This window comes from Elaeis guineensis, chromosome 1 (genome assembly GCF_000442705.2).
Source record: "Elaeis guineensis isolate ETL-2024a chromosome 1, EG11, whole genome shotgun sequence".
NCBI lineage: Eukaryota > Viridiplantae > Streptophyta > Magnoliopsida > Arecales > Arecaceae > Elaeis > Elaeis guineensis.
In genome coordinates, this window is record NC_025993.2 from 20,085,939 (window position 1) to 20,100,496 (window position 14,558).

The window sequence follows — 14,558 nt, forward strand, 5'->3', positions numbered from 1 at the left end:
TTCTGTTAGTTGTCCGAGCAGTGGAGGAGTTCAAAACCTCCTCCAAGATGAGGGATCTGAAGGTCCAGTTCGGCCAGGCTGCCTACATCAAGGGCTTCAAGCTCCGCCAGGAGAAGGTGATCGAAAAATTTTCCGAACTGGACCTCGGCTTCCTGGATGAGGCATCCGATGATGAAGCCGGACCTTCTGAAGCCGCTGCCGGTCTTCCTCCAGTCGGAACTTCTTCGACTACCGTGACTGCTGCGACCGACCTTCCGGAGGCACCGAGCTCCTCCACTTCTGCCCCAGAGGTCCGAAACTTCTAATTTTGTATTTTTCCCCTTTGTTGTGACTTTTCCTCATTCTCTCGTACTTAAGAACTATTTAGTCAATGAAATCGGATTCTTCTTTACAGAGAGCTCCTTTTTCTTATTCTGCATTCTTTTTCTTCTCTTTTATCTTCTTGCACTGATTTGCGTTGTGACGCTCTTGTCTCCCAACAATAGTTCCCTGCCGAAGCTCTTCTCCTGCCATAGGGGATCCCTTTGAAGTCGACGATCCGGGATCTGAGAAGGGAAGTTCATTATTTAACGAAGAAATCAAAGAATTTGGATGACGAACTTCACCGGCTGAGGAAGAGCCATTCGGAAGCCACTGCGGAGGCTACTCGCTTTCGGGACTTCCACAAAAAAAGCTTCATGGATTACACCCGGAGGAAGGCTGACTTCGTGAAGGAGCTTGAGGAACTTCGAAAACATACCAGCGATCGATCTTGGACTCAGGCTTCCAAGATCAGCTCCCTTGAGGTCAAGCTGGCAGTTGCACGGGAGAAGATCGGCCAGTTGGAAGGGAGCTCATCCTGGCTCACAACTCAGGCCGACCGCGATCGGGACTGGTCGAAGAAATTCTTCGACCTTCAGAAGCAGCTGCAGGACGTCGAGGCGAACTACAATGCCTATCGAGTCGGCTGGTGCGGGCAAATAGACGACCACCGAAGGAGGCTCAAGATGGCGACCGACGAGGTTGCCCGCCTTCAGAGGCAGTTGTCTGAGAAAGTTCAGGCCGTTTCGGTACAAGGCTCCGACGAGCTTCACTCTTTAAGGGGGACCATGGAAGAACTGTCCATGGCCCTTGGGTAGGAGAAGGCCGAACTACAGCGGCTGAAGATTCAGCTGGCCTATGAGCAGCAAGCGGTCAAGGATGCCGAGGCAGAGTCTGAAGTTCTGAGGAAGAGGCTTCAGGAGTCGGAGGGCGAGAGTCGGCGGTTCCAACAAATGTATCAGGAGATGCTGTTAAGAAAGAAGGAACTAGAAGAAGAAGTTGAGAACTTAAAGCAATCCCTGATGATGGCTGGAATAGAGAGTTCGAAGTCGGAAGAAGCCGAGCTTCCTTAGAGCTTTTTTACCTTTTATTCTATGTATTCCTTTCTTTTCTTGTTGCTTTTTTTTTTGTTGGCTTTCAAAGGCTTTGTAATGCGCACTTTACTAATGAAATGAAAAAGAATTTTTTTATTACCTTATCTATTCTTGCTTTGAGTTGTTGTTTACCAAACTTCTTTTGTCTTTTGTCTTGTTCGATGTCGATGTTATTTGAAGGTTCTTGATCATCGTCGTGTTGATTTTTTCTTTTTGTTCATGATCGAAGGTCTTTTCGAGGCCACTCGAGTTTGACGCTTCCTCCCGGTGCTTGAGCTTGAGGGTCCAAACTTCTCGTTACCTTGAGGAAGTCGATTTTCTCCTGCCAGTGTTGGGTTCCCTCTTAGAGACTGAGGGTTTTTGACAAGAGTCTCCTTTCTCGTTGAGACGAGGTTCCTTGTGTCTTTGATGTAGTTTGTTTTTCCCTTATCACTGGCGTGGCTCATCGCTTTCCCTTTTTCTCTTCTCTCTTTTTTTGTGTTCGAGTGAGGATTTTTCCTATGCTCTTAACGGGGTTGTAGGGGTGTAGAGGAGCCATTGAGGAGGCTTTCCCCCTCATCCGATCTTGAACGATCAGGTCTTCGTTTGTGTCAGGACAAGGTTCTCCTCCTGTTCCTGACACAGTTAATTTCAGCTCATGTTAAGATGAGGTTTTTCTTCTATTCCTAACAGGGCTGTGGGGGCACGTAAGGGCCGTTGCAAGGGCCTCTCTCCCCATCCGATCTCTAAATAATCGGACCTTCGACCTTGCTCATGTTAGGATGAGGTTCTCCTCCTGTTCCTAACAGAGCTGTGGGGGCGCATAAGGGCCATTGCAAGGGCCTCTCCCTCCATTCGGTCTCTAAATAATCGGGCCTTCGACTTTGCTCATGTTAGGATGAGGTTCTACTCCTGTTCCTAGCATGGCTGTGGGGGCGCATAAGGGTCGTTGCAAGGGCCTCTCCTCCCATCCGATCTCTAAATAATCAGGCCTTCCACTTTGCTCTTGTTAAGACGAGGTTCTCCTCTTATTCCTAACATGGCTGTGGGAACACATAAAGGCAGTTGCAAGGGCCTCTCCCCCCATCCGGTCTCTAAATAATCAGGCCTTCGACTTTGCTCATATTAGGATGAGGTTTTTCTCATATTTCTAACATGGCTGTGGGGGCGCATAAGGGTCATTGCAAGGGCTTCTCCCCCATCCGGTCTCTAAATAATCGGGCCTTCGACTTTGCTCATGTTAGGACGAGGTTCTCCTCCTGTTCCTAATATGGCTGTGGGGGTGCATAAGGGCCGTTGCAAGGGCCTCTCCCTCCATCCGATCTATAAATAATCGGACCTTCATTTGTGTCGGGATGAGGTCCTCCTCTTGTTCCTGACACACTTAGTTTCGATTTTCTGAAGGAGCTACTCCCTGTCATTACAAGCTCATGCCAAAAAAAAAGATATGCGAATATGAAAGAAACTTTTATTTAAGACAAAGTTATTGGTAATACATTCGTAGATTTTTCGAATCCCATAGTTGTGGAAGGTCTGCTCCCCGTCGGGGTCTCCTAGAGATGGTGTTGATGATTCCGATTGAAGGTCGATCTTCAGGCTGTTCCTCCCTCCTTGGTGGCTCTGATTGTGGTAGAGCCCTCGATCGATCTTCTCTACCTTCAGGCCGACGTCGAATGAATCTGTCGAGCTGACCTCATCTGATGAGCTCCTCGATCTCATCTCGGAGCTGAATACACTCCTCCGTGTTGTGGCCATGATCACGATGATAGAGGCAGAACTTGTTAGGGTTGCACTTCTCAGGATGTGTGCGCATTCTTTCCGGCCTTGGCAGCTGCTCCCTGACCTCCATCAGCACTTGAGCTTTTGGAGCATTAAGGGGGGCGTAGCTGTAGAATCTTCCTTAGGGACAACTTCGTTGAACCCTACGGTCCGGGCTCCTCTGCCTATGAGCTCAGGGGGGAGTTCGGACACGCTTGTGTCTATGGGGGAGTTCGAGAATGTGGCTGAGCTTCACTCGGCCCTTTTTCAACTGCGAGCTTGCTGGAGTCACCCGCCTGCCGCTCTTTCGCGGCCTCCTCGTCCTTCAGCTTGAAGGCTTCCTCTGCTCGGGCATATCCTTCAGCCCGAGCCAGCAGATCAGTGAAGTCTCTGGGATACTTCTTTTTCAGGAAAAATAGAAGATCATTTTTTTGAAGACCGTTCTTCAGGGTGGCCATTGCAACTGACTCGTCCAAGTTTCGAACCTCCAACGTGACGGCGTTAAAATGGTTAACGTAAGTTTGGATGGATTCTCCCTCCTTCTGCTTGATGTTAATGAGAGACTCCGAACCTCTCCGGAGATGCCGGCTGCTGACGAAATGAGCAACAAATTGGTGGCTCATTTGATCAAAGGAGAAGATAGTATCCGACTTCAGTGTCGAGTATCAATTTCTTGCTGCTCCCTTCAAGGTGGATGGGAAAGCTCGGCACAGGATGGCGTCTGACGTACCATGGAGCAGCATCATTGTCCGAAAGACCTCCAGGTGGTCAATCAGATCCGAGGTCCTGTCGTAGCTCTCGAATTGGGGGAGCTTGAAGTTTGGCGGGATTGGTTCCTGCATAATCATTTGAGAAAAAAGAGGGTCAGTACCGATGTCCTCACCGTAAGCAGTGGAAGCATGATGGAGCTCTTCGATCCACCGGTTCATCTCCTAAAATCTTTAATCCAGGAGGTCCTCTCGACTATGAGTCTTGAGGGTCTTCTAATAGAATGAAGGTAGAGACCCTCCGAGGGTGGAATCATGATCGGACGGAGGGCTCTCCGCCTTCTACTTCTCCTTTTCGAGAAAGACAGGGTGACTGGCCCAAGTGGCCCGCCCGATCGTCGGATTCTGAAACTCCGATGATGCTCTTTCCAACCGCACGATGCCTGCGGCTGTTGTGGCTGCTGCTGCATGACTTGCACTGCTTTGGTGAGGCCCCTGACCTGCTGAACCAGCAAGTCGAACTACTCCATGCCGACTGCCGTTGCTGGAGGAGGAGCTTGAGAAACTGGAGACGATGCCGGAGCTTGTGGGTCTCACTGAGATCTGGCCGCAGAGGCCGTGGATCGCTTGGTGGATGCCTTTCGGGGAGGCATCAGGTGGAGATCTGGCAGGAGAAGGAGAACATGTCGAAGAAGATGACCAAAGACAATCCCGTTGAGTACTCCTTTAAGAATAAGGGTACTGCGAAGACATAGACCGCCCTTGTTCTAGCGTCAATTTTGTTGGTGCAAAATTCTATCGACGTCGGAGAAGCTGGAGTCGAGGAGATCGTATCCGCCATCGGAACCTGCAAGGAAAGTCTAAACTGGAGTTGGGGGTGCTCCGACAAGATCCTCCGATGCTCAAGTAGTACTCTGCCTCAATAGAAATAGAGCACTCGAATGGGATTTTAGCAGAGTTTCGAGATAGAATTTAGAGCTTAGAGAAGAACGTATCTGGAGGTCCCTTTTTATAGATAGAGAGTGTAACTGATTGACAGCGACGTCTATAACTGTCTGGTAGTGGGTCGTTCGGGGCCACGCGGAGTTTGTTACGGAGAGTAGTGGCATCAGGGGGCCGTTCAGAGCCATGTGGAGTTTGTTATGGAAAGTGGAGTGGTGTCCGTTGTCGCGACTTATCGGAGAGTGGTGGTGCCACGTAGAATCTGTTACAGAGAGTGGAGTGGTGTCCGTTGTCGTGACTTGCCAGAGAGTTCAGGCCTGACGGCTGAAGCTCGATTGGGATATCTGATGGAGCGGAATGGCTCTCTGTCTCAGCAATCTAAGAGAAGCTCGGATGTTTCTGAGGTTGCTGACGAGTCCACTGTTGTCGGGTGCCTTGGGCGCTGATGCTGCAGGTGGAAGTCATCTACTGTAGAAGCTCAGACGGAGACTTTCTGTTGGAGAAGTCCAGCAGGAGTCCGATTGCTAGAGAAGTCCGTCTGAAATTTGCATGATGTAGAAGCTCATCTGAGGACCGTCCACTGGAGAGGTCCGATTTTATGAGGAATCTGACAAAGGGTCGACTGACAGTGGAGTTCGAATGGTGTTGTGGAGGTTCGTCCGTTGGAGGAGTCTTGAAGACACTGTGGAAGGTTGAACATTGGAGGAGTCTGGGATTCAATTCTGTTGTAAAAGCTCGAACGAAGTCTGGCTCTTGTAGGAGTCTGAAAGGAGGCCGCTTATTGTAGAAGCTCGGATGAAGATCGATTGCCGTGGAAGCTCGGATAGAGATTTCTTATTGTAGAAGCTCGGAGTAGAGACCCAGCTGGTGGAGCCTGTCCGTTGTAGAAGTTCATCTGTGATCCATCCACTGTAAAAGTTCGGACGGAGTCCGGCTCTTGTAGGAGCTCGGATGAAGTCTACTTGTAATAGAAGTTCGGAGTAGAGATCCGGCTGGTGGAGCCCGTCTGTTGTAGGAATTCGTCTGGAATCCATCCGCTGTAGAAGTTCAGCTGGGATCTGGCTCTCGTAGGAGCTTGGATGAAATCTGGAAGGTGGTCGACCGTCGTAAAAACTTGGATGGAGTCTGGTTACTGTAGAAGTCCTACTATTAGAGAAGCTTGGACATTGATGAAGTCTGAAAGAAGTTCGAAGTAAAGTCATTCGCGGCCGGAAGAAGTCTGGAAGAGATTCGGAGAATAGTCGATCACTGTAGAAAATCAGTTGATAGTGAAGCTCAGAAAGCGTTTGGAGCAGCCCGGTAGATGAATGGAGGAGCTCATTATCGAAAAAGTTTGGATGGTATTATGGAAGCTCGGACGGTCGGGGGAGTTCAGAAAGATGCCACACAAGGTCGGAAGTCGAAAGAGCCCTGAAAGGATCGGCCTTTTACGAACTTCGACTGGGGGTATTTTATACCCAACAATGCTGAAGGCCACTAGAAACGGAACTGTCCATTTTATCTAGAGAGCCTAAAAATCAAAAAGAATGATAAACCTTCAGAAGATGTACTCGTAATTGAATCTAACCTTATAGTTTCTTCTATTTTTAGTTAGGTATTAGACTCTGATTCAAATGCTCATATATGTACTTCAATGTAGGGTCTAATAGAAAGTAGGAGGTCAAAAAAATGTGACATGATCCTTCAAGTCAGCAATGGAGTAAAATTACTGTAGAACTCGTTGGCACTTATCCTCTTCAATTATCGTCAGAATTTAGATTAGATTTGAAAGACTATTATTTTGTTCTTATAGCTAGTCAGAATTTAATTTTTGTGTCTGTGCTAGCACAGGATGGTTTTGATTTTAATTTCAATAAAGACTTTTGTTCTATTTATTTATGAAATAAATTAGTTACATGTGGTCTTTTAATTGACAGTCTTTATCACTTGCATGTTGATGCGAATGTGAATTTAAACGAGCAAATAGTGAGCGCCATAAGTCAAAAAAGATCCAAAGATAAAATTAACCAAAAGTACTTGTGGCATCTTAGACTGAGCCATATTGGAGAGGATAGGATAAACAAATTAAAAAGGGATGGGATCTTTGGCTCTTTTGATTCAGAGTCATATCCAACTTGTGAATCTTGCCTTCAAGAAAAAATGGTCAAGTTATCCTTTGTGGGATATAGAAAAAAGGCCACCGAGTTACTTATCCTGGTACACACCGACGTGTGTGAGCCATTTGATGTGCAGATCAAGAGTGGTTATAGCTACTTCATCATCTTAATCGATGATTTATCATGGTACGGGTATGTGTACCTGATGAAACACAAATCTGAAGTCTTCAAAAAGTTTAAAAAATTTAGAAATGAAATAGAAAAATAAACAAGCAAATCTATTAAGATTCTTCGATCTGATCGAGAAGGTGAATATCTTAGTCAGAAATTTTTGAGATGTCTAAAAAATAATGATATTGTCTCCCAATAGACTTCTTCTAGAATACCTCAGCTCAATGGGATATTCGAAAGGAGGAATAGGACCCTATTAGATATGGTTAGGTCCATAATAAGCTTCACTAATTTACCCTTATATCTTTGGGGACATGCCTTGTTAACTATAATTCATTTATTGAATAAGGTTCTTTCAAAATCTGTTCCTACTACACCATATGAGATATGGCACGGTAAGAAGCCGAGTCTAGGTTATCTTAAGACTTAAGGATGTTCGACCTATGTCAAGAGACAGATGGCTGATAAATTAGAGGATAGATCTGTAATAGCTTGTTTTATAGGGTATCCAAAAGAATCAATGAAATATTACTTCTACTTTTCACAAGATCACAATATGATTGTGAGTCAAAATGCCATATTCTTAGAAAAATAGTTTATCCAGGATGGTGGCAATGGAAGGTTAGTTGAGCTTGAAGAGAAGGTCTCTAAAGAGCAAAGAGTTATCAATCCTTAGGAATCTATTATTCATGAGCCAGTAGTTGATGTTCTTCCACCACCTCGTAGATCTAGCAGGGTATCCCGACCTCCTAAAAGGTATATGGGTATGCTTACAGAAGAAGTAAAAAAAATATTTTTATGGGAGATAAGGGTCATGATGATGATCCTACTACCTTTGACGAGATGATGTTTGACATCGATTTCGAGAAATAGTTAGATACAATGAAGTCAGAGATTGACTCGATGCACTCGAACCAAATATAGACCTTAGTGGATCCATCCAAAGGTATAATACCTATTGGATGTAAATGGATCTACAAAAGAAAAATAGATGCGATTGTAAGGTAGAGACCTATAAAGCTAGGCTCATGGTAAAAGATTGTAGTCAATGCGAGAGTATTGACTATCAGAAAATCTTCTCACCTGTAACCATGCTAAAATTCATTCGTACTCTGTTTGCTATTGTAGCTTATTATGATTATGAAATCTAGCAGATGGATGTGAAAGCTACTTTTCTGAATGGATATCTTGAGGAAGATATCTATATAGAGCAACTTTTGGGTTTTACATTTGGTGATGGCAATCACAGAGTCTGCGAGCTGCAAAAGTCCATATACGGTTTAAAGCAAGCTTCTCGGAGTTGGAATCTTCATTTTAATGATGCGATCAAATTGTTTGATTTCATCATGAATGAAGAGGAACCTTATATATACAAGAGGGTCAGTGGGAGCACAATAACATTCTTCGTATTATATGTGGATGTTATTTTTCTCATTGGGAATGATATTCCCTTGCTGACCTCAGTCAAAAGATGGTTGTCCAAAAAATTTTTCATGAAAGATCTAGGAGAAGCATCCTATATTCTTGAAATAAAGGTCTATAAGGATAGATCTAAAAAGATACTAGGTCCATCACAAAAGCTGTACATAGAAAAAATACTGAAGAGATTCAATATGAAAAACTCTAAAAGATGACTCTTACTTCTTAAGCATGGTATTAGGCTTTCTAAGATAATGTGTCTGACCACATCTGAGAAAATTCAGCATATGAGTAGGATTCTTTATGCCTCGGCCATAGGAAGTCTCATGTATGTCATGCTGTGTACTCGATCTAATATTGTCCTTGCTATGAGTGTCACAAGCAGGTATTAGTCGAATCTAGATGAGGAGTACTGGATAGCTGTGAAGAACATCCTTAAATACTTGAGAAAAACTAAAGATTTATTCTTGATCTTTGGAGAAAAATTTGAATTGTGAGTCGAGGGATATACTGATTCAGACTTTATGTCCGATCTTGATGATAGAAAGTCTACATCAGGATATGTGTTCATATGTAATGGTGGTGCAGTCAGCTGGAAGAGTTTCAAGCAACTCATCATAATGGATTCGACCATAGAAGTTGAATATGTTGCTATTTCGAATGCTACAAAGGAAGGCTTTTAATTCAAAAAGTTCATCATGGAGCTCGAAGTTATGACATCGGATGCCATATCACTTTATTGCGACAATAATGGAGCCATATCACTTGCTAAAGTATCGAGGTCTTATAAAAAATCAAAGCACATTGAGCGGCAGTTCTATATCACACGCAACTACTTCAAAAAGAAATATATCGAGGTGGGAAAAGTAGACTCTGCGGAGAACATGGCAGACCCACTGACAAAGCAATTGAGCGAGCCAAAGATGGAAGTCCACCTAGAGAAGATGGGACTTGGATTAATGGCTAATTGACTTTAATCCAAGTGAGAGATTGTTAGATGTATGTCTTAGAAGTTAATCTGGCTGACACATTGTAATACTTTTGGGACATAATTTTGTACTTAATATATTGATTTAATCAATAAATAGGCAAGTTTCTTTTTTCATTCAAGATTGATGTATCCTTGAATCATCCATGAAATTAATACTTTGATGCATATTCTCAAGGTATTGAGAATTAGAGGTATGTATAATTAATTCCTAAGTGCTTCCAGTCATAGTATCATCATAAGGATGGTGATCGATCTGGATAGACCGACACACAGATCACTTCCTTCAGGATAGATGAGTCTCTGATCTACAGTGTAGAGACACTGAGTGATGAGTGAGAGTAGTTATTAGGGAACAACTAGTACTGAGTGTGACCATACGAATATTGAAAAATATATCCTAAAGTCAATCATCTAGGTTGTAGATGATTGTGCTCCATATAAGTATATGAATTATAAAATGATAAATGTTATCTGGCAGATTCATCATAAGAAATACATCTTCCAAAATAGAATTCATATGTCATGATGAAGTCCTTAGAACTACTACCAAAATGATAAAGGAGGTTTTATCATGTAGTTCTTAAATCTTACTCGTGACCAAATGATACAATTGTTATAAGAACGATAATTGTATCGAGTGTAGGTCGTTGTGTGCCATATTAGTTGGTTGTCCTCTTAGCCAAGATGTGTAGTGATATGGGTATGGCATATGGATGATATGTAGGAGTATATTTGACTGAGCGTGATCATTTTCGGAGCACTCTGCTGTCAAGGATTGCTCTGATGGGATATGGGAACATGTGTCCCTTTGACCTGAGGCTGTCTTGGTGACTTGCAAGCAACTCACTGTGTTTTAGTGCCGGACTATCCAAATTTTTAATTCGATAACAGAAGGTTACTGGGTACAGTCAAGTACTTATAAAATCTGAGTGCGAGTCAAGATGAGATTGACCGCTCTAAGTAAAATTAGAGATGATGCATTACTGTATTTCAATTTAGCAAAACTTTGGCCAAAGTAATCCTAGTGAGGAGTGACAGGATTTTTTAGGTTGAGACACAATGTGGATCACTCATCCTGGGTTGACAGTCTAACCCAAAGTCATCCTTGAGCATCGAGTGTCAAAGGGATGAATTATACGATAACTATATCCACATAGGTTCTAGAGTGTTGCTCGGCATACATTCGACCTATTGGACGTTAGGTCCTATTGCTAGATAGTTACATCGATTGGTATAATAATTATTCTTGTGCTACCGACTTAGGTTCGAACCTATGGGATCACACACATAGAAGTACTTGTCTGATCAAATGGCTGATCGATGATTATGAATCATTGAAAGATTTAATTATCAATTTGATTGATGATTAATCCTATGCAAATATTATAATAAATAATTTACTAATGATTGATAAATTAGAAGAATAATTAATTAATAATATGATTATTAATTGGCTCAATTTGATTGAGCAATGAAGATTGGATTAGATCTAATTGAATTGGATTCAATTAGATTGATTTTAGATTGATTGGATGCATCCCTATTAAATAATAGGGCTTGTTCCAATTGATCTCAGGGATGCATGAATATGAAATTATTTTATATAGATTTTGATTGGATCAAACTCTATTAGATAATAGGTTTGATTGAATCAAGTCCTATTATTAAATAGCTTCCCTGATATCCATCAAGAATCAATCCCTGGATCAATAAAGTTTTAATCTAACTAATTACAAATTTGATTGAAGCCTAATAATTGGGCTAGGATCCAATTAGTTAGTTTGTTATAATTAATTCTTAAGTTAGTTAGGATTGGATCCAAGAATTAGTTAGAATTTGATCAAGATCTTAAATCTTATTTGGAATAGGACTAAACCCAAACCAAGCCACCTCATATGATAATTAATTTCTCCACGCCCACTCTTCTTCATGTTAAAAAGAAATCCTATGCCCCACCTAAGAGGAGCACCCCCTCTCTTCCTCCCATGAGAAATAAGGGGCGTCTCCCCTCTTTCTTGTTGCCCAAAAAATAGGAGAAGGGGCGTCCAAGAGTTGGACGCCCCAACATCCACACGCCAACCCTTCTTCTTTTGCCCTCTTGAAAGGTGTTTTGAGATCTTTTGTTACTGGTTTTTGGGCATCAAAGAGAGACATCTTTGTTAGTTTTACAGTAGAAAATTAAAGAAGAAAAGTCCTTCCCAAAGAGAGAAAGATCAAGGAAGAAGATGGGTCTTCTTTCTTATGCGCAGCCTTGAAGAAGAAGGAGTTCTTTCAAATTTTTTTTATTTTTTTTTAAATAAAAATTAGATTAGATCTAATATTTCATATGAAAATTTAGAGAAAAAATATCAAAAAAATATGATTGGGTGTTTGGGGCTTCTTAGAGTTCTTGATTAAGAAGAAAAAGGGAGAGGAAGAGAGAAGAACGGTTCTTCTCTTGGATCCCTCTTTTGGGTTTTTCTAGATCTCAAGATTTTGTATGAGAAATTAGATTGGATCTAATTTTTATCATGAAAAATTAGAGAAGAAAAATTCTTCTTAAGGTCGTGAATGAAAGAGAGAAAGGTTTTCTCTTATGCATAAAAAATTGAGAAGAAAGGGTTCTTCTCTTGATCTCTATTGTAGAGATCAAATGCATGAATCCAGAAAGAAAAGGAGAGGGTCTCCTTATTCTTTATCTTCATCATATTTCTCTTAGATCAATCAAAAAATAGTGTCTTCACGAGCTAGCACTTTCGAGGAGATCGATCAGCACAAGGACTTCGTGTGGATAGCTGTAGAGATCGGATGCATGTGCGCCTACCAAGCATCATGAAGAACCATCTACCATGGATTTCGAATGTGGTGATCTACTACTCGCACTCAGGTATGAGGTTTTGATCTCAATTAATATTTAGATGTGATCTAAATAAAAATTAGATATGTTCTATACTTGCTAAATTTTAGATTTCAAATGTGCATACATGCATATTAGTTTATGTCATAGATCCTGTATGGTGATTTAAATTTGATCTATGCATATATTATAGATTAAATTATTTAATCTATATATATTTCACTATAAAATTTTTAAAAATATATGCACATCACCCACCATGCTTCCCTTCAAATGGTATCAGAGCAGAGGTTCATTATGACATGAATATATATGCATGTAGAGTTGAAATCTAGATTTAACAATGCATGAGATGTCCTATGATCTGATTTTAGATATGATCTAATGTAAAAATCAGATCTGATATAATTTAGATTTGATCTAAATTTTTGCATATATGATATGTGAATTAGATTAGATGTTCTGAGTAGCAAAGTACTTAGATTGGGTAATCACCAGGCCGTCCGATTATAGGAGCAAGTAGGATTACATGACTCTCTCTTCCTATTCAATGGGGTGCTCTTCATGGTGTGTAGAGGTGCCACTGTGAGGTCCCATGAAGAAGAAAGCGAAAGGAGAAAACTTACTTTCTTGCAAAATCCTAGATCTTGAAATCCTAGGTGTTGTTGTATGTGATACAAGTTGCGAAGAAACTAGTTACATCTAATCTTGATTAATCAAAATTATCTTAATTAAAAATCATAAAAAAAATTTAGATTTGATCTAAAAGATTTTATGATTTAATGTAAAAGGTTTACATAAGAAATTATTTTATAACCTTAACCTATATTGATGCTATACTTAATTGAGAATTAAGAGATGTATTTTAGATCTAGAATTATGATTAAAGATCTAATGATATTGCATAAAATATGGGGCATGGGTTGGCTCGAATCAGGTCTTTTTAATTGGGTTAGACCTAAGATTAGAATCAAAGACATAATGGACTAAAAAGAGTAGTTGATCAAATCTAACTAATAGTTGATTTAGATTAGATTAAGATACTCTAGATCAAACATAATAGTTGTAATTGATCGAGTCCATATCTTTGATCAAACCAAATAGACCTTGATTGAGGCTCAAATGTTGAGCCCGAGTCATTAAGCTGATTAGATCGTTAGGTGACTCGAGTTGACTCATGTTGTTAAGGTTAATCAGTATGACTAATTTAGGTACCCTAAACTCACTTATGTCTAGTCCTTCTCATGACTTGGTGAAGTCAGTGGGAGGATTTATGATGTGTCGATTGGACCAGCTAGTCACTAGTCCTCTTTATGACTTGGTGAAATCAGTGGAAGAATTTATGACTTGTAGATCTCCTAATATTTTATAAAATAAATTAACTAAATCTTCTAAATTATTAGATCTATAAAATGAGCTAATTATGGGTATAACTAGATCATAGCCTCCCATTAAGGTGAATGATAATAGGTCCATTACTTTAGATTGACATTGCAGACACCATCTATCTGGTGTTCTCTCTGAATGATAGAATTATCATTCATCATATGATGACTCTGTTAAACTATCTGATGATGGTTAGGTTGATCGAGCCATCCTCGAACCTGATCATTCTTTAGCTAGTATCATTGAGTAGGTTCATGTTAATGGTTGGACCTAATTAGAACTTTCAGTGGAGGCCCATCACCTACTGAAATAAAATCTGAGGTAAAATTAAATACTAGAAGTTATTTGGAGAAACAATTGGTTGAGAACCTACCCATGGATGCATATGGGTTGATCTAGCCATCCTTGGGCTTATATGCAATCTGTGTGGATTCTAGTACGGGCTAAAAAATTAAGGTAATTCTTTAAATTGGAGGTAGAGGCTACCAATTCGTATAAAATAGTGGAAGAACCTTTAGACTGAAGATCAAGTCTTGAGGCTTAAAATAATTCATATACTAATAGGTCAATTGTTCTCTTTTCAGAAATGGTTAGAATATTGTCGCTCTGTTCATTGTTAGACAATGACAATATTATCAAACCTGACTTCGATAGTCAGTATCGAAAGTTGAATATAGTTTTTGAAAAAATTAATCAAGAAGTCTCAAGCTAACCCAAATAGACTTAAAAGAGAAATCAGCAAATCATTGCTGGTCAAGATATTATGTGATAACTCTTTGAAGTTTCTCTATTGGTAATACTACTATCAGGGTATAGAATATTGATAGTGCAAGTCATATTTGCAAATAGTTGTAAAAAATTTCAAGATAGTAGAAGGTT